Source organism: Panthera uncia, chromosome F1, assembly GCF_023721935.1.
Source record: "Panthera uncia isolate 11264 chromosome F1, Puncia_PCG_1.0, whole genome shotgun sequence".
In the NCBI taxonomy this organism is placed as follows: Eukaryota; Metazoa; Chordata; class Mammalia; order Carnivora; family Felidae; genus Panthera; species Panthera uncia.
Window position 1 is genome coordinate 15134030 of NC_064813.1, and position 19141 is coordinate 15153170.

At 43.0% G+C, this 19141-nt stretch overlaps 2 pseudogenes; both read right to left on the bottom strand.

Moving 5' to 3' along the window:
• Nucleotides 1-18700, bottom strand: part of LOC125925162 (60S ribosomal protein L7a-like) — a 94122-nt pseudogene extending 75422 nt beyond the window's left edge.
• Nucleotides 1-19141, bottom strand: part of LOC125926027 (elongation factor 1-alpha 1-like) — an 80282-nt pseudogene that overhangs the window by 39211 nt on the left and 21930 nt on the right.

Here is a 19141-nt window from a genome sequence, read left to right on the forward strand (position 1 = left end):
ACACACCCTTCCATGTGTCCATGGAGGCTCTATGAATGAGCAACATGGAGGCCAAGCCTGGGGACTATGACCAAATTATGACTGGTCCTACTTTCTATACACTTTTGTTCTCTTTTCAGTTAGGATCACTCTTTAAATCTGTTGATGAATTTTCCACTCCTTCGGATTCTTTGCCATATGGGTGTGAAAGGCAGAATAATGGCTCTCAAAAGATGTCCAGTCCTAGTCCTCAGAGCCTGTGGCTATGTTACCTTACATGACAAAGGGAACTTCACAACTGTGATTAAGTTAAGGATTTTTAAATGGAGGCCTTATCTGGATTATTCCAGTGGGCTATCACAAGGATTCTTATAAAGGGAATTAAGGAATTCTTATAAAGAGAGACAGAGACAGAGACAGAGAGACAGACAGAGTTGATGTTACTACCTTGCTTGCTTTGAAGATGGAGGAAGGGGCATGAGCCAAGAAATGATGGCAGTTTCTAAAAGCTAGAAGAAGCAAGGGAACAGATTCTGTCCTAAAGCCTCTAGAAGGAGTCCAGCCCTGCTGACAGTTTGATTTTAGCCAAGTAAAGCCCAATTCAGACTTCTGGCCTTGAGAACTATAGGATAATAAATTTGCACTGTTTTAAACACTACCATGTTTGTGGTAACTTGTCATTACCGCAATAGGAAACTAATACAACAGGTGTAGTGGATGGCCAAGGCCTTATGGTCAATTGACTAACACTTGAACATTTAAAGATCGAGAAACACGGTCTTACAGGCTGCAACCAAATTCAGAAACCAATAGCATTATAAAGAATACCAAAGAAAGAACTTATTCTACCACTTAATGAAGACATGTTGACATAAAAATGGAACCTGAATCTGACCCGGCCTCCAGATCCAACTGCTGGTTTACAGAAAACAGAGGGTGGAGGACCTTGTAAAATAGGACCCCAGGGACCCAATCAGCAAAATCTATGGGATGAACTTCTCAGTTTTTCAACACATTACAAGTGTCATAAAAGACAGAGGGATACGATTGGAAATCTATGGAATAAAAGAGATTTCAGAGATTTACCAAGTACAATAAGTAGAGATGATTTGGATCTTAATTCAAACAAATAAACTGTAAAATATGCACATATATGCTTATGAGTCAGTTAGAAATTTAAGTAACTGACTAGATGGTTCACCATATTAAAGAATTATTGCTAATTTAGGTGAATGATTATCTTGTGATTACTTTTTCTAAAGGAGTCTCTATCAGAACTACATATTAAAATGTTTACAGATGAAATAATATATCAAATTTGATTCAAAATAATACAGCTGAGGAGCTGTGCATAAAATCATATCAGGACACAAGTTGATAATTGTTGAAGCTGGGCAGAGGGTACATGGGGTTATTATTCTATTCTCTCTACTTTCATGCATGTTTAAATTTTTCCATTCTAAAACATTTTTACAGACAATTATGATAATGTCTATTTCTATGAAAACTTTCTATTCTTCAGCAATAGAGAAAATGGTCTTCTCCCCCTCTCCTGTATTTCCTCTTCTCTCCAGATGATCTGCTTACATTTGCAATGCTTAGAATTGTGCTCCCAACCAAAACAGAAAAGAAAAAAAATACGCAGAATTCTCTTACCATTTGTTAGGTGCCAAAGAAATAAGAAAGCATTCCAATTTAAAGTGTGTGGCATTCACCTGCAAAGGGAGAGATGCTAGCTCTCTGTGGCTCTTGGAAACAGGAGCCCAAGGAGGAATTGATCCTGAAAAGCCTCGCACCAGCCCTGGGCACAGGCTAAGTCACAGTGCCTGCTGGAAAAAAGACCACTAGGCTGTGTCGCCTGTGAATCCCCAGCACCTGGCAGGTGCCTGGCACATGGTGGGTACCCTTCAAGTGTTTCCCAAGGAAGAGAGGGGGGAAGTCGATTCAATGCGTTTAATTCTTAAGTGAGCATGAATTAAATGTCTTACCAAACTTTACCAGTATCTTCAACCCTCCTCCAACAGTCTTGTTGCAGAACTGCCCCAACCATAAAGTGACATCACAACAGCAGACGTAGGGGCTCTGTGTCTTAGCAAGAACTTTCAGGGCGGTGATGGGCTGAAGCTATCAGCTACGGCTTTGTCAAATAAATCCCACATTTAAATAGGTAGTGCTCAGGAAGCCCACTAAAATGCTGCATGTTATTATTTTTTTTACCTTTACCACAGTCCTCAAGGTGGAGTGCGGATGGCCTGGCCCACAGTTCAACAGCCTCAACCCCCAGCTGTCTCCACCCCTCCTGCTCGGGCCTAGAGGTCTGCCTTGAAGCACAGGGCCTGGAGTTAACAACACCACATCATCATAAACTTACAAACCCGCTAAGAGGGGAGGTCTTAAGCCAAGTGTTCTTATCACAAAAATAATAAATACAAACGGACAGACAGAAAGGAGAGAGGGAGGGAGAGAAGGAAGGAAGGAAGGAAGGAAGGAAGGAAGGAAGGAAGGAAGGGGAAACTTCTGGAAGAGATGGCTATGTTTATGGCATATACCATGGTGATGGTTTCACAGGTGTGTACTTATCCCCAAACTCATTAAGTTGTACACATTAATTATGTATAGCTTTCTGTAGGTCAATCTCACCTCAGTAAAGTGTTTTGTTTTTTTTTTTTAAGGAGAAAAAATCCCTTAAAAAAATTAGAAGAGTGAATTGCAGAGCTCGCTATTCAAAGGGCCTCTGGGTCACAGACTTCCAGAAGGGACAGCTGGTGCTCAGGCAGTGCTGAGAAAGAGCTGTGGGGCCAGTTTGCTGGCCTTTATTCACCCAGCCAGGTATCTATCTATCGTGTGCAAATACACTTCATTTCATAACCAGGGAGCAGAATTCACAATTGCTTTCTTAACACACGCCTGTTGGTCATGGACCTTTGTTTACATTTGTATGTTTGCTGTTAAAAACAAGTTGCATAAAGTCTTACACTTTTCCTGTGTCAAGAGCAGAGGTTATGAAACTGGTAGCATAGTTGAGAAAAACATTTAATGGCCTTGCAGGTTCCCAGAGGGAATGCACTTTTGGCAAAGAAAGGGAAAGTGCTACGGGGGAGGAGACACAACAGGGGTTTCATTACTTCCTTAATGTTGTTTCTCATAAGAATGATTAATTTGACATTCCCATTCCCTACAGATTCTTTCTAAAAGTGTGTGCATGGGAAATAGGATTCCATTTAAATGGTAGTATATTCTGATGAAGAGACTGTAGAGGTGTTCGCTGTAGGCACTAATTTCATACTCTGCACATACAAATAATTGTATTATATCATATGCGATCCCAACATTTATATAATTTGTTAACTAGGTCAGATGTAACTCAGAGGCTATGTACCTAATCTCAGAAAAATCTTACATCTAGACACTCTTCTCCCAATGCCCAAAGATCCCACAAACCCCTATCATTCTCAGGCTCTCAAAACTCTGCTGGGGTTAGTTAGGGTAATTGGTAGCCAAGCCTAGGCCTAAACCAAAGTCTTTTGTAAAATGAAGAATCCAGGTATAACCAGCCTCCCAAGGGACAGTTTGAATTTTGAATTTTCATCTTTCATCTTAGCTAGATTTCTTTTTTTTTTTTTTTTATGTTTATTTGAGAGAGAGAGCACATATGTGAGCAGAGGAGGGGCACTGAGAGAGGGAGAAAGAGAATCCCAAGCAGGTTCCATACTCTTAGAGCAGAGCCTGACTCAGGGTTTGATCTCACAAACCGTGAGATCATGACCTGAGCTGAAATCAAGAGTTGGACACTTAACCGCTGAGGCCATCCAAGCACCTCTAGTTAGATTTCTTAAAATGTGGTTCAGCCAACAGTGGCTAGATCATTATTTTTCAGTTTTCCCTGTTGCTACCCTCCAAAGGGCTAAAGAGCATGTTATTCATATTGTTAAATTAATATTTATGATTTACAAACATAAAGTGAGTGAATAACTGTAGTTGTTTCCAATTTTCTTTGAAGAATACTTTTACATTTTTAATACCATTCAGAACAATCAGTTTTTTAAGAAAACATGTTGGTTTCCTTAAATAATAACCTTCAAATTGGGTTTGAAATTCAGAAATACCGTGGCGCCTTTCAGGTCAAGGTTTTTAAAAGTTTTTATGCTCCATCTTAAGATTCTGGGCAGCAGAGGGCGCTCTCAGCATGTTGGGGCAGGAATTGTTGCCCAGGCAACTGAAGAAGAGCCTTGCCTTGGGTTCTGCCCAGCCCTCCTGCTAGCCGAAAACACTGCCTTGTTATGCATTTGTTGGCTCTCAGCTACAACTTGCCGATTCATCTGCCTTTCGTGAGCCAACCTCAGCTCTCCCCCTTCCCAGGGGGAAGGCTGGCTGCTAGAAAGATCCTTTTTGCCAATACTACTAATTTCTGAAAAGAATATTTCTCAGTTGACAGATTGCTTTCCCATGCCTTGCCCTGCATGCGTCCTCCACTGGAAATATTCCATGGTCTCAGGACGGATGGGATAAAAAGAGGATCCAGGACCATAACCTGATTCGGATGAAGTTTGGACTTGAGTTTAGATCCCAGCCAAGTGTTTAGCTTTCGGGCAACCTGAGGACATTACCTAACCTGTGAGCACCACTGATCCTCACAGAATGGACTATATGGAAAATAAGTAAGGTGATGTATAAGAAACACCCACTGTTGGGTAAGTACTCAAAGTATGTTAGCTTCCTTTCTCTCCTCTTGTATACAGGGGCCTCGAGGTGAGGACATACAACACCAAGAGGTAGGAAAGCAGGGAAACTTTCTGTGGGAGGCAAGTCTGAAAAGGGAAGCCAGATAAAGGGAAGAGTTTGTCTCCCCAGCCTCCTGCCACCCATGATCCAAGTCATGGAGACAAAGGGAACTGGAAAGAGCCCAGGTTCCCCTCTGTGATGGCTACTAGAGGTCTTCCTGTCAGAAGGGGAGGGCCAAGGTGAGTCATCAGGGCGTGTACTTATTTCCTCAGCGGACTTGTTCTCCAGCCTCACTTGTGACCAAAGGTGTCTGATGAACAAAGGGCTCTTGTTAAAGCTCAGTATGGACCCCTCTGGTCAGAACGTGTATTTGATGAGAACAGCTAAGAGAAAGAAGCAGAGTGTGGCAATGACCCGAGAGGGCCTGCAGGAAGTGGGGGGAGGAAGCCATGAGGATTGATAACTAACACCAAATCGCTAATGGCTGACAGGGTGAAGGAAAAAGACCCCTCCATAGTGAGCATTTGGTGCATAAATAATGCGAAGCAAGACACAGCTGGTCAGGGTTACAGGTTCTTCCCCACTGAAGGACCCGATCCAAACCCAGAGACCAGCCCTCTCAGACACCCTGCGGAGCCCAAGGCAGCTGGATCTTTGTTAGAAAGTTGCAGTCAAAACCAGAGTGTGATAAACTGAACTGTGTCCCCTGCAAAATTCATATATTGAAGTCCTAACCCCCAAAGTGACTGTATTTGGAGGTAGAGACTTTAAGGAGGTAATTAAGATGGAAGGGGATTATAAGGGTAGGACCTTAATCCAATAGGTGTCCTATAAGAGGAAGAAGAGAAACCAGAGAGCTCTGTCTGCACAGAGGAAAGGCCATGTGAGGACACGGCATGAAGGGGGCTCTCTGTAAGCCAAGAAGACAGGCTCACCAGGAACGAAGTCTGCTGACACCTTGATCTTGGACTTACTGCCTCCAGAACTCTGAGACAACACACTTCTGTTTAAGCCATGCGTTTGTGGTATTCTGTTATGGCAGCCCTAGAAAACTAATATATAAACAACTTGAATGATTTTACCTTCCTTTACTTTTCTTGCCTTGTGTCTGATTAAGATAATACATGAGCATGATAATTATGATGGTGGTGATGATCTAGTTGCTTTTTGGTCCCTGTTGAACCTCATATAATTTCCCTTGTGGCATCTTTTCTTCTTTGTATACAAAAGATGATTTAGGGGACCTGGCAGAAAAATTGGTGAGCAAACCAACAAACTGATGTGCAGCAACATAACAGATATTTTGATATAGCCAATTTGACCACTAACCTTTCACCTTTTTTTATCACCAAGTGCTGAACCAGTGGAAGATGCTAGTGAGGCTCAGTGTGGGAGTGGGAATAAAATATGGGGCGCAGTAAAATAAACAGTAAGAAAAATTAAGGGGCGTCTGGGTGGCTCAGTCAGTTTAGTGTCTGACTTCGGCTCAGGTCGTGATCTCTCGGTTCATGAGTTCGAGCCCCACGTGGGGCTCTGTGCTGACAGCTCAGAGCCTGGAGCCTGCTTTGGCTCCCCACTCTCTCTCTCTCTCTCTTTCTCTCTCAAAAATAAATAAACATTAAAAAAAATTTTTTTAATGGGGTAGAGCCTGGGTGAGGGCTCATAGATGTGCTGGAGGGAGTGGCAGGGGCATTCCCACTATTTGGTTGTTTTCTAAAAACTACAATTTAATGTTTGGGAAGTTTTAGGATCATGAAATCGGATGGATATTAAAATGCAGGCATTCAATGTCATAGGGTCTACATGGGGGATGCCAGCAAAGACCCTCCTCTGCAGAGGCTGGCACCCATAATGCCATCTGAGTAATTGATATACAGTGTCTGAAGAGAATGACGAATATAAGCATGGTGACAGACGAGAGCTAAGCATGGTGATTAGCACGAGAGCTAATCTGGCAGACAAAAGAAGGAAATCCAGGGAAATTCTCGGTGTCTGGTGATAAGTGTGCTCTGGGCTAGGAGAGCAACCCAGTGCTCCCACAGGAGACGTGAAACACTAAATAAACAGAACTGTAGTCAAATGGCCTAAGGTCCATCCCTGGTAGAAAACTGCAATGTTGGGCATGAATCATACTGAGTTTCTACCTATAGGCTGGACCACCAAAACAGGACAGGAAGGGGACAGCAAATGGAAGGTTGTGAGGACTGCTGAGACTCTACGCTTGATGGGTACTTATGATCCTCTCTGGCACTGGTGCCACATGATGGGAAGCAAGGCTGCATCTTTTGGGGTAATGACATTAAGTTTTGATGGATCCAGAAAGTGATGGAAAACAGCCCTGTGCCTACCAGAGATATCGTTTCTAGATATAACCCGGGGGGCTCAAAATGGCCAAGGCAGAGCAAATAAGAAAGTTCTGGCACTCACTAAATAACTGAGATATTTCTTAATATATGCTACAGGCCTCCCCAAAATTCACATGTTGAGGCCCTTAACCTCTCGGTGTGGCTGTATTTGGAGTAAATAAGTAACTAAGGTTAAATGGGGTCATAAGGGTGGAGCCTTGATCTAATAGAATTAGTATCCTTGTTAGAGGAGATTCCAGAGAGTTTGCTCGCTCTCTCCCCACCATGTGAGGACACAGCAAGAAGGCAGACTTCTACAAGCCAGGAGAGCTCTCACCGGCGACTCACTGGCACTTGATCTTGGACTTCCCAGCCTCCAAAACTGTGAGAAGATAAACTTCTGTTCTCTAAGACAACCCAGTTTATGGTATTGTGTTAATGGCAACCTGAGCAGACTAATATAGTGTACAAGAAAACTAATAATTTCCCATGGACACCTATAGTCAACAAAAGTTAATCTACCTCTGAAGAAAAATTTTTAAAGGTTGTTAGTTGCTGGTGAAGGGAAAATTGCAGTCAATTATTTGTATCCTACCTTAAATACATGAGACACTAGTTTTACCTGTGAAGGATATTATTTATTGTTTTTCTCCTCATTTTGAAAGTAGTTCATTGTTTAAAAAATAAAATCGTGTATGCATCCCAGGCTATTTCTCAGAAACATTTGCAGAATTACTAAATTGAAGACTGTGCACATTTGAAGGCTATTTGATAACTATTTCCAAAGTACCACTGACAAGTTTGAACCAATTTACACTCCGTGATGGAGCAGATGAGAATGTCTGTCCAAACACTCATGCCACCCCTGAATTTTGTTTTAAATTTTGTATTGAGTGTGTCCCATAAGCAGATCCTGAAACCTCAAATGTAAGAAGTTTGAGTAACGGAGTACAAGGAGAGTACTCCATTGGTAAGTGGTACTCAGAAGGAAAGGCAGCTGATGAAGAGTGTGTTGCTAAGCCAGCCACCACAGTGGATAACTAGAGCTTAATCTTGTAGAGAAACCTTGGGAAAGAGCATGAAATGCCTCAGAATTATCTGACCCGGATGGAACAAGGTAGTTATTACCTCCAAGAGTCGTTATAAGTGGGGCTGCTTGAAGAAGGGGGCAGAGGGCCTTCTGTAGTCAAAACACACACACACACACACACACACACACACACACACAGTTCTTTAGCAGAAAAAGTTCTCAAGCACAGAGATGGAGATACTGGCAGTTAGAAGCCCATGGGGTGTAGTCAAGTGTCTAGGCTAGGTCCCAGCACTGATGGTCTCTGCTATACTTTGTCAACCTGATAGGCCAGAAATGCTTGGTTTCTCTCTATGCAGTAAAGAATGAACCTTCCTCAAGGAGAGTTCTGTCCTTTGTGTTTGGACACAGACGGGTGATCTTAGGCCCCTGGAAAGCTCTGCCTGATAAGAGTGGCTTCTTTGCCTGGGGGCCTTGGCCACCAGTCTAATGATGTGATTTATGATGGGGTGTTGAGCCATGCTGTACCAGTTTCAACCCCAGGAGGGACAGGAGACTAAAGGCATTAGTCTGACTTCCTGGAGGGAATGAAGACTGAGCCAGCTGGGCGGACAACATGTGATCCTGCCCCAGTAAAAACTCTGGATGCCAAAAGCTCAGGTGAGCCTCAGTGGTTGGCAATACTCTGTGTGTCACACATCATGACCAGGAGGCGATGTCACCCATGACTCCAGGGGGAGAGGTCAACCAGAAACCCCACATTTGGACCCCTCACAGACTCTGCCCCATATGTCTCTTACTTCTGCTGATTTTAGTCTGTTTCCTTTCACTGTAATCATGAGTATAGCACTTTCCGGAGTCCTGTGGTCACTGCAGAGAATTAATGGACCTGAGGGTGGTCATGGACAAGCTCTCTAGGCTCTTTCTTTTTTAAGGACTTAATTTTGTGGGGTTTTTTTTAATTTTTAAAAAATATTTATTTTTGAGACAGAGTGCAAGCAGGGGAGGGGCAGAGAGAGAGGGAGACAGAATCTGAAGCATCTCCAGGCTCTGAGCTGTCAGCACAGAGCCCAGTGTGGGGCTTGAACCCACAAACTACAAGATCATGACCTGAGCTGAAGTCAGACGCTCAATCGACTGAGCCACCCAGGTGCCTCAACTTTGTGGGGTTTTGTTGTTGTTGTTGCTGGAACTAGTTTGCCTAATAATTTAAATTGTGGTAGTTTTAAATTCTTGTGAACTCAGTTCTATCAATCTTTCCCTTTGTAGTTTTTATTTACTTAAAAAGGCCTTTCTCACTACAAAATCATATAGGCATTCATCTTTATTTTCTAGTTTTTACAGTATCATTTCCTCTCATTTACCTAATTCTGTTTGGGATTTGTTGCTAGGTAAACATCTATGGCTACTTTTTTCCAAATAGTTTCTCAATCGACCCATCTTTGAATAATCATATTTTTCTATATTTTTATCACATGCACAATTCCCACATACACTAGGGTTTGTATGTGATCACTCTATTCTGTTCCATCTACATGGCTGTCTTTTTCTTTCATCACCCCTGTCTTTATTTTCTGTGGCTTTGGAATCCATATTAAGATCCCATGGCATAGATCTTTCCTACATATTATTCCAATATAAAATATTCTTGGCTTGCTCTATTTATTCTTCCATGATAAAATGTTCTGCACCCCTTGGAAATGCAGTACTCAGAACATAAAAGAAAGATTTAAATCAGTTTGTCAATTCCGATCAGCCTTCCAAAATAACAACCTACTACAGTTTTTCATTGGAACGTAAACTTAAAAATTAATTTTAGGAAATTGATATGCTATTTGCAAAATGGAATCTTTCCACGCAGAAAAATACACCATCTTTACCATTCCACTGTAAACACAAAAATATTTAAAACATTTTTAATTGATATTCTTCATACAGGTCCAGCAAGTTTCTTGTTAACCTCAAGGAAATAAGAATTTTTATGGCTCTCAATGCACATTGCTAGGTTACCTCCAGAAAGATTCCAATTCAACCGGCATCACATAAGACTGAAAATATCCCCTTGCCAAACTGAGCAAGTAAAAAAAAGAATCTCACTATGCATTTAATGTGTACTTCTTTGACTTTTCATGAGATTGAATGATTCTACATATACTTATTGGCCAGTTGTATTTCCTTCTTTGTGAACTGTTATCTTTTGCCTATTTTCTTTTTTGTTTGTTTGTTTTTTCTGAAAGAGAGAGACAGAGAGATAGAAGGGAAGGGGCAGAAAGAGAGAGGGGGACAGAGAAAGAGAGAGAAAGACAGAGAATCTTAAGCAGGCTCTCTGCCCAGCGCAGATCCCAACTTGGGGCTCAATCAGTCTCATGACTGTGGGATCATGACCCGAGCCAAAATCAAGAGTCATAGGCTTTACCAACTGAGCCACCCAGGGACCCCTTGCCTATTTTCTATACTAAGAATTGGGGCACCTGGCTGACTCAGTCAGTGGAGCATGTGATTCTTTATCTCGGGATCATGAATTCAAGCCCCACATTGGGCATGGAGCTTACTTAAAAAAAAAAAATCTACAGGAAGAACACTTTGACTTACCAGATAGAAATATTTTTCCCAGTATGTCCTTTGCCTCTTAATTTTACTACATTTTCTGCTATACAGATTTTTTAATTTTTCCATCTATGCAAACCTATTCTTTGTGGGGTTTTTTCATTGTATTCAAGAAGTCCTTTAATTCAAAGATCATAGAGGGTTTGTGTACACTTTTTGTAGTCCTATATTTGTTCTTCTATTTCTTTTATAGCTCCTATTTAAATCTCAATTCCCTAATCCACATTGGATTTGTACCAGTGTATGGTATAACTGAAGTAAAGACTGGATTTTGTTTTGAATTTTAAGAGTTGGTTGGTTTGAGTCGATACCTTGACCAATGGGTATCTTCTCTTAGGAAGTTATTCTGTGTCCAAGCTATTTTGTTTGCTTAGTAATTTTTAAGTACAGAATTTCTTGGCACACACCCTTCAGTGGAGTAATAAAATGTTCTCATTATGAAGAAAAATTATAGCAATTACAGCTGAAGCCTTCTTACTAGTGTATGTAACAAGGTACCTTTTAGATTAGGGAATGTGGAATATCATTCGGCTGCCAGTTGCTGCCCTGCTGGGGCTTTTGTGAGCCCTCTGAAAGTCTGCAGAGCTAACCAGGTTATTTCTCCAACAGCATCTGTAAAAATGTGTTGCTACAATTCACTTGGAAGGCTCAATCCCCCAAGGGCACAAGGAATTAATTTACAGTCACAAGTTTGACATTCTTACAAGAAAGCTGCTCTACCACAGAGAAACATGAACCTCTGAGAAGTCAAATGTGTTTGGAGTCCAAGATTTCCAGCAACATACTATCCGTACGGCGGAACTAAGAAGCAGGAAAAACCTCTCCTGACAGCAAATATTGTACAGTCTTAAGACCATCAGGTTCAACGTCTGAAAAACCTGGAGTGAAGTCCTTGTTCAATTACCAATGATTTGACCTTGGATAAATCACTTAATGGGTTTCAGCTTCCCCTCTTATAAAATGGTGGAGCTCATGGGCTTGTCGCAAGAGCTAAATGGAAAACCTATATGAACGTACTGTGTATACTGTACCGCAGTGGTCAAACAGTGTAGTCGTTAATTAGCCTATGATTTAACTCATAATATGCTACTTCTCTTGCTGAGGAGGAGAAGGTGGTACCTGCTGTCCTTGGCCCGTTCAGCCTGTCCTCGGCAAGCACTATCTGGACACCCGCAGCCTCCCCTAGAGTCATGCCCCGCATTTGAACCGCACAAGCTTCCTACCTACAGCACTTCCCAGGGAAGACATGTACCTCGGTTTAGCTTACACGCAGGGCCTTCAACAAATTAAACACTGCATCTAGAGGGGAAAAAGAAGAGTAACAATTACTGAGCACCTACCATGTGCTAAAAAGATAAGCTAGCAAAATAAAGATGGGTAAGACAGTCCTGTCTTTTCTTGTCTTGACTTTTGGGTGCACCAGGTTCATGAGATCCATAATGACTCAATATCACTGGCCAGAGGGTATTCACAAGCCCGGCCTACATTTTCACCTTGGGCAGTGTTAAGACCCGGAAAGAGAAAGAATGTTAGATGCAAGTTATGTGGAGTGAATGGAATATTTGTACATGATTAAAAAGTTCAGCTGGTTCAAAGGTTTGTGCAGTCTATAAGACTTCAGTGCTTTTTATATGAAGCAATTCCTTCCAGCTCTTCTAGTCCCCTGGGGAGGCCCTACTTTCATCTTATCTCCCTTCTTTCCATCAGGAGTTTTTCTCCTTCTAGCTTAGAAGGCCATTCTTCAACTGGTTTTTATTTCTTCTTGAAAAAGAAATCAGACGTGTGGCTTTAAAAATTCAAACAGTACAAAAGGCTATACAATAAAATGTAAATCTTCCTTCCCGAGTTGGGGTAGCCACTGTATTTTTGTCTTTCCAGAAACTTCCCCTACTTAGATAGGGGTGGCAATTGAGTTTTTAATGTCAGAGGGGATTTTTGCAAACTGAAAGGATCCCTGACAGTTTCCTGTCTTTCAAGTGATACTTAGTTTATCAAAGTCATACATTTTAATTGTTTTTTAAAATTTTTTAATGTTTATTTATTTTTGAAGGAGAGAGAGACAGAGCATGAGGGGAGAGGGGCAGAGAGAGAGGAAGACACAGAATCTGAAGCAGGCTCCAGGCTCCGAGCTATCAGCACAGAGCCCGACACAGGTTCAAACTCACGAACTGCAAGATCATGACCTGAGCCAAAGTCGGACACTTAAGGACACTTAGCCAACTGAGCCTCCCAAAGTCATACATTTTAAAACTTAGTTTAAAAAGATCTTTAAGTTAATGGGGTGCCTGGGTGGCTCAGTTGGTTAAGCGTCCGACTTTGGCTCAGGTCATGATGTCGCCGTTCCCATGTTCAAGCCCCACTTTGGGCTCTGTGCTGTCAGCTCAGAGCCTGGACCCTGCTTCGGATTCTGTGTCTCCCTCTAGCTCTCTGCCCCTCCTTGGCTCACACTCTATCTCTCTCTGTCTCAAAACTAATAAAATAAACACTAAAAAAAAAGATCTTTAAGTTAAAACTAGCTTGGTTTTTTTTAACGTTTATTTATTTTTGACAGATAGAGCATGAGCAGGGGAGGGACAGAGGGAAGGAGAGAGAGAATCCCAAGAGGCTCTGCACTGTCATTAGAGAGCCTGATGTGGGGCTCGAACCCATGAGCCATGAGGCCATGACCTGAGCCAAAGTCAGACACTTAACCGACTGAGTCACCCCGGTACCCCTTAGTTAAAATTAGTTTTTTTTTTTAAATTTTTTTTTTTACTTATTTTTAAGAGAGACAGAGAGAGAGAGCACAGGCAGAGGAAGGGCAGGGAGAAAGGGGGAGACAGAGAATCCGAGGCAGGCTCCAGTCTCCAAGCTGTCAGCACAGAGCCTGACACGGGGCTTGAACTCACGAACCACGAGATCATGACCTGAGCCGAAGTCGGATGCTTCACCGACTGAGCCACCCAGGTGCCCCAAAACTAGTTTTAAGAGTTTAAAACTTTCCTGGAAAAGACTAGATACAAATTAAAATTGTTATTTTATTTATAAATTGAATAATGTTGGTATAAAAATAAGAGTTATTTTTATTTGTACTTATTTTTTTCTTCCAGTTTTACTGAAATATAATTGATGGGCAACACTGTGTAAATTTATGGTGTATACCATAATGACTTGTCTTACGTGTATTGCAAAATGATTACCACCAGAAGTTTAGTTAACACACATCACCTCATATAGTTCCAAAAAATGAACTTTTATTATTTACTCTCTTAGCAACTTCGAAATACCCATACAGCAGAGTTAACTACGGTCATTGCGTTGTGCGCTACACCCCCAGCACTTACTTACCTTAAAACTGGAAGTGTGTGCCCTTAACCACCCTGCCCCAACTCCTCCTCCCCCACCGCTGACAACCACAAATCCATGACTTTGGTTTTTTACGTTCCACAAATAAGTGAGATTATACAGTATTTTTCTTTCTCTGTCTGACTTACTTCACTTAGCATACCGCCCTTAAGGTCCACCCATGTCAAACGGCAGGATTTTCTTCCTTTTGGCGGGGGAAGGAAACAGGATCACCCAAGCAGTGGTGGTGCTGCGGCTGGCTTGTTCTGGCTTGAGAAAGTGGACTGTGCACATATCTTCCCACGGCCACATTTAGTGGCATCAGTTTGGTAGACTGAAATGGGCCATGGTGTGAGTTTTTATACCAAAGAAACTTGCAAAGGCTACAGATCGGGGCTTCCCCACCCTCCCACCCTCCTGACCAGTTTCCCAGCCCACTACTATCAAGAAGGCCTCTACAGTAGACCAGGCAGGAGGGGCAGTGGCTTGAGGTAGGGTGGTGAGAGGCAGGTGAACATACGTGGACGGATTTGGAAAGATATTTGCAGATGGACTTAGCAGGATTTGCGGACAAACTGGATATGGAATGGGGTGGTCAGAGAGAGGGGGGAAGATAAGAATATTTCCCAGTCGATGGGTATGTAAGTGTGAGCATCAAAGGCAGTATTTTTAGTTTGAATTTGAGACAGAGAAATGTCCTAGACTCAGACCATGAGGTCACTTTAAAACTACCTACTCCAGTTTTCAGTCACTCAGGACTTGGCCCCAGTCTACCCTCTGAACGCATCCTGGGCCATTCTCTTCCTCTCGGCCCTAGACTCCAGCCTCACCCGCCAACTTGCAGATCTTCATTTAGAAAACTTTTTAGCCAGGCCTTCCTGTTCCTTCAGCCCAGAATGTTTGTTGTTATCTTATCTCTGCCTGGCCAGCTTGTTTTTTGCCGAAGGTCCCTGCTAATAGAGAACACTTCCAACTGCTCGAAATGGGTCTCCCTCCACCTTATATCCTCCGTACTTGTTTTCTTCCTGGCACTTAGCACAATTCCTAATCCTGTATCTATGTCTCCTTGTTTGTGTGCCCTGCCTCCCTCACTGGACTATAAGCTTTTTTAAAATCCATCTCGGGGGGCGTCTGGGTGGCTCAGTCAGTTGAGTGTCCGACTTGGGCTCAGGTCATGATCCCACAGCTCATGAGTTCGAGCCCCGTGTCCGGCTCTGTGCTGTCAGCTGGATGCTGCTTTGGATCTTCCGGCTCCCCTCTCCCCTGCCCCTCCCCCACTAGTGTGCTAGTGCACGTGCATGCGTGCTCTCTCTCTCTCTCTCTCTCAAGAATAAACATTAAAAAAAACCAAAAAACCCCAGCCTTAGAAATAAAAGAAGTAAACAGTCGAGACTTTGCAAGTAGCTTGTCCTCAGAGCAGGGTGTCACAGGCAAGGGCAGGTTCGGGCTTGCGACCAGTCACACCACCTGGGCTGTCTCGCTTTTCCCAAGCCCTGATCCAGCTAAAAAACCAGGAAGTTCCCAGAGTGGAGATGACAGCTGAATAAAGACCTGAAGGACGGGTGTATTACATTTCTGTGGAAGTGCCAGCTCAGGAGAGGAGATGTGTTGGGAACTCTTTCGTTCACCCAGCAAGGCAGGCAGAGCAGAGATCCCTCCTCTCTGTGGAGAGACGCAGAAGCCCAAAGTCTTGCCGGAGCTCCCAGGGCTGACAGGTGTAAAACCGTATCAAAGTTCAGGCTGTCGTGCCTCCAAGTTCAGAGCCCTTTGCACTATGTCCATTTAGCACGAGCTTTTGCGTACCTACTATTTGACAAATAAATGGGAGTGCAAGGGAAATATGACACACAATCCTTGACCTAACAGAGTGAAAAACTTGCGTCTATGAGACAGCTCGAGTCCACTCCACCACCAATACAGGCTGACAGGAGGACCGTCTCTTGTGTTGCATGTAGCCCGACAGAGAGGGGACGCTGTTCCAAAATGCGACTTGAGTTCTGCACCCAAGCCTTGAGACCCTCTCAAGGCAAAGGAGTGCACTTGAGTTCCCTGTGCCCCCTCCGAGCTCACATCCTTGACTTTCACTGATGCAGACATTTCAGAACAAAGAGTCTCTTTTCTAATCAACAGCACGCCTTACACGCAGACATGTGACATCGTTACAGCCAACTGGGCTGTTCCTGCCACAATTATTCTACGCTCCGTCCTGTATCCCCGTGTTTCTTTCTTCCGCTCTGCCATTTTCTACCTACAACATTCAATCCTAGTGACTCAGTGACATGTAACACTTTTCTTCTCCAGATGCCCTCACATCTCAAACTAAGACTGACATTGCCGATCACAGGTGCCTTCCGTCTGGTCACCGACCACCTGCCCTGTGTGCTGACAGGGGCACCCGCAGCCTCTAGGTCCTGGTCTCATCAAAGATCGGATGCTATTCCTGGGCGTCACTCTCGCATGCCGGTTGCCACAGTCACTCATGGAAGTCAGGAGAGAAGAGGCAAGGAAAGGGTGGAGGAAGAGAGGAAAGTTGCACGTATGCGGGGAGAAGTCAAAGGCCACCAATTACAGCTTTCGGTTCCAGTCAATGACAGTCAGGACACAGGCTAAGTTCACTAGAAAAGCTGTGGAATGATTCTGCAGATTTGCTTGTGACCAGGGGGCGGCACGATACCCTGCCCACCCCACCCCCAGCACCAAACATGAGGCTTGTCAATAATTACTCGAACTTACCCTCCTCCTGGGTAGGACCCAGTACCGTTCGTTCTCGATTCCCTCTTGCTTTAAGATGATGCTAGTCTTCCACGCCACAGGAGACAGTGTTGTCCAACAGCAGAAGCTTCAGCCGGAACACAGTGTTCATCTTCATGATGACTGCGTCTCGTCCACATTCTCATTCAGGTAAGACCCAAGCATTTCGTTCAAAGCAGTTAAATAAACAATAAACCTGGGAAGCTTCCTGTGAAAGTGTCTTTTCTCATGTTCTTTGTTCGCATTGTATGTTCTTCATACTAGGTCCTAAAAAGACTGAAAACAGATTTAAAAAAAAAATTATTTATTGGGAGGGGAAGAGGCAAAGAGAGAGGGGGACAATGGATTCAAAGTGGGCTCTGTGCTGACAGCAGAGAGCCCAATGCAGAGCTTGAATTCATGAACTATGAGATCATGACCTGAACCGAGATCAAGAGTTGGATGCTTAACTGATGAAGCCACCCAGTTGCCCCAAGATTTTTTTTTAAGTAGGTTCCACACCTCACATGGAGCCCAACGCAGCGCTCAAACTCACGACCCCGAGATCAAGACCTGAGCGGGGACTGAGAGTCGTCAGACATCTAACCAACTGAGGCACCCAGGCACCCCCAGCTTTATTTTTAAATAAACACTGATTCCAAATGTAATCTCTAGACATGGTGAAATGAGGCATTTTGAATCCCTCTTTAAAATAATATCACCTGTCAGATTTTAAATCCACCAAAGCAAAATACAGGCTACACTTACAAAACCTAAAATAATTTACTAAAATCTTTTTTTTTAATGTTTTTATTTATTTTTGAGACAGAGAGAGACAGAGCATGAGCAGGGGAGGGGCAGAGAGAGAGGGAGACACAGAATTGGAAGCAGGCTCCTGGCTCTGAGCTGCCAGCACAGAGCCCGAAGCGGGGCTCGAACTCACACACCTCAAGATCATGACCTGAGCCGAAGTCGGACGCTCAACCGACTGAACCACCCAGGCGCCCCACTTTACTAAAATCTTAAATTCTAGATAATTTTGCCACAAGGTGAAGATGTTCATGAGAAAATACTCTCATTATCAAGAATAAAAGCTACTTCTCAGATGGTCGCAACCCCCTCAGGGTGCTAGTCAGAGCAGGGGCAATTCTCCTGCCCCTTTGGCCAAGTGGAACCAGAGTCGCCTGACTCCATCCCCCACCCAGCGGGCTCCTATTCATCCCACAATGCACCTCTACTCACACTTGTCCTCTCCACACATTTCCTTCTCTTCCCATGCCCTTCCTCTGTTCCATACCCTTTCCTCTCCCCTCTCTTTTCCCATTTCCTGCCTCAGTCTCAGGTCTTGACCTCTCTTATGCCTCCCACCCCTTGCCATTCAAAGACTATAAAATTAAGTCCAAAGATAAATTGGTATTACTTGTTTTGAGAACTCTGTGTTTTAATTTTTAAAGTAGGTGCTTTGAACATTTTCTCTTTTTCACTCTAAGATAAAAATTTACTGTTCTATGTGTGGGCGCACATGGATGTGTGTTTCTTTGTGCCCCATGTGTGTTCATCATGTTCCCGTTGGGGATTAGTGGACCTTGAAAGAGAAAAGGGTACCTGCTCTGGGACTGTATTTCTTTGGACAAGCCCCATCAAACCTGCTTGAACTCCATCATCTCTTGTCAATGGACAGATACTAGGTTTGCCAAAACTGGTCCTATCCATCTTCCACATGAAGCAGCTCCAAAACGACAGATCAAGACGCTGGGGTTCCTCATTGCTCCAAAGTAGGGCTGGAGAGTGAATTTTGTGCAGCAGCCTGGTAAACTGAGGAATGACCAATTTCAGGCTACTGAAGTGACATCACTGAATGCTGAGCTGGGGGTAGATACCCAGTAAGCCCACTGTTCATACGATGAGTGTAAATAACATCAAGAGGAACACAGTAGTAAAATGTGGTAAAATTGTTATTTCATTTACAATAAGATTGCAGAGATTAATAAAATGTCAAATTTCTTTGTTTTGGGATAGAATTCAAGTTGGGTTGATGACGCTAGTTACTGCGTATTGAGTTGTGACTTTGATTGGCAGTTATGCCATTGGTTGATGAAACAAAGAAATTAGATAGAAGAACTCATGAATAAAAACAAGAGCCGGTATTTTTGAAAGAAAAGTAAAATAGACAAATCTCTGGCAAATCTGACCCCCCCCAAAGAGAGAGAGAAACACATATATAATGCTATGCCAGACAAGGGAACACAACCACAACATAGAGGAAATTTTTAAAGCATTTTTAAATGTAATGTAAATATTTTTTTAATTTGAAAATGAAAAGCTAGTTAGCAAAGTTACCAAAATTAACTAAAGAGATAAAACAAAAAATATACCAATAACCATAGAAGAAATGGAAATAATT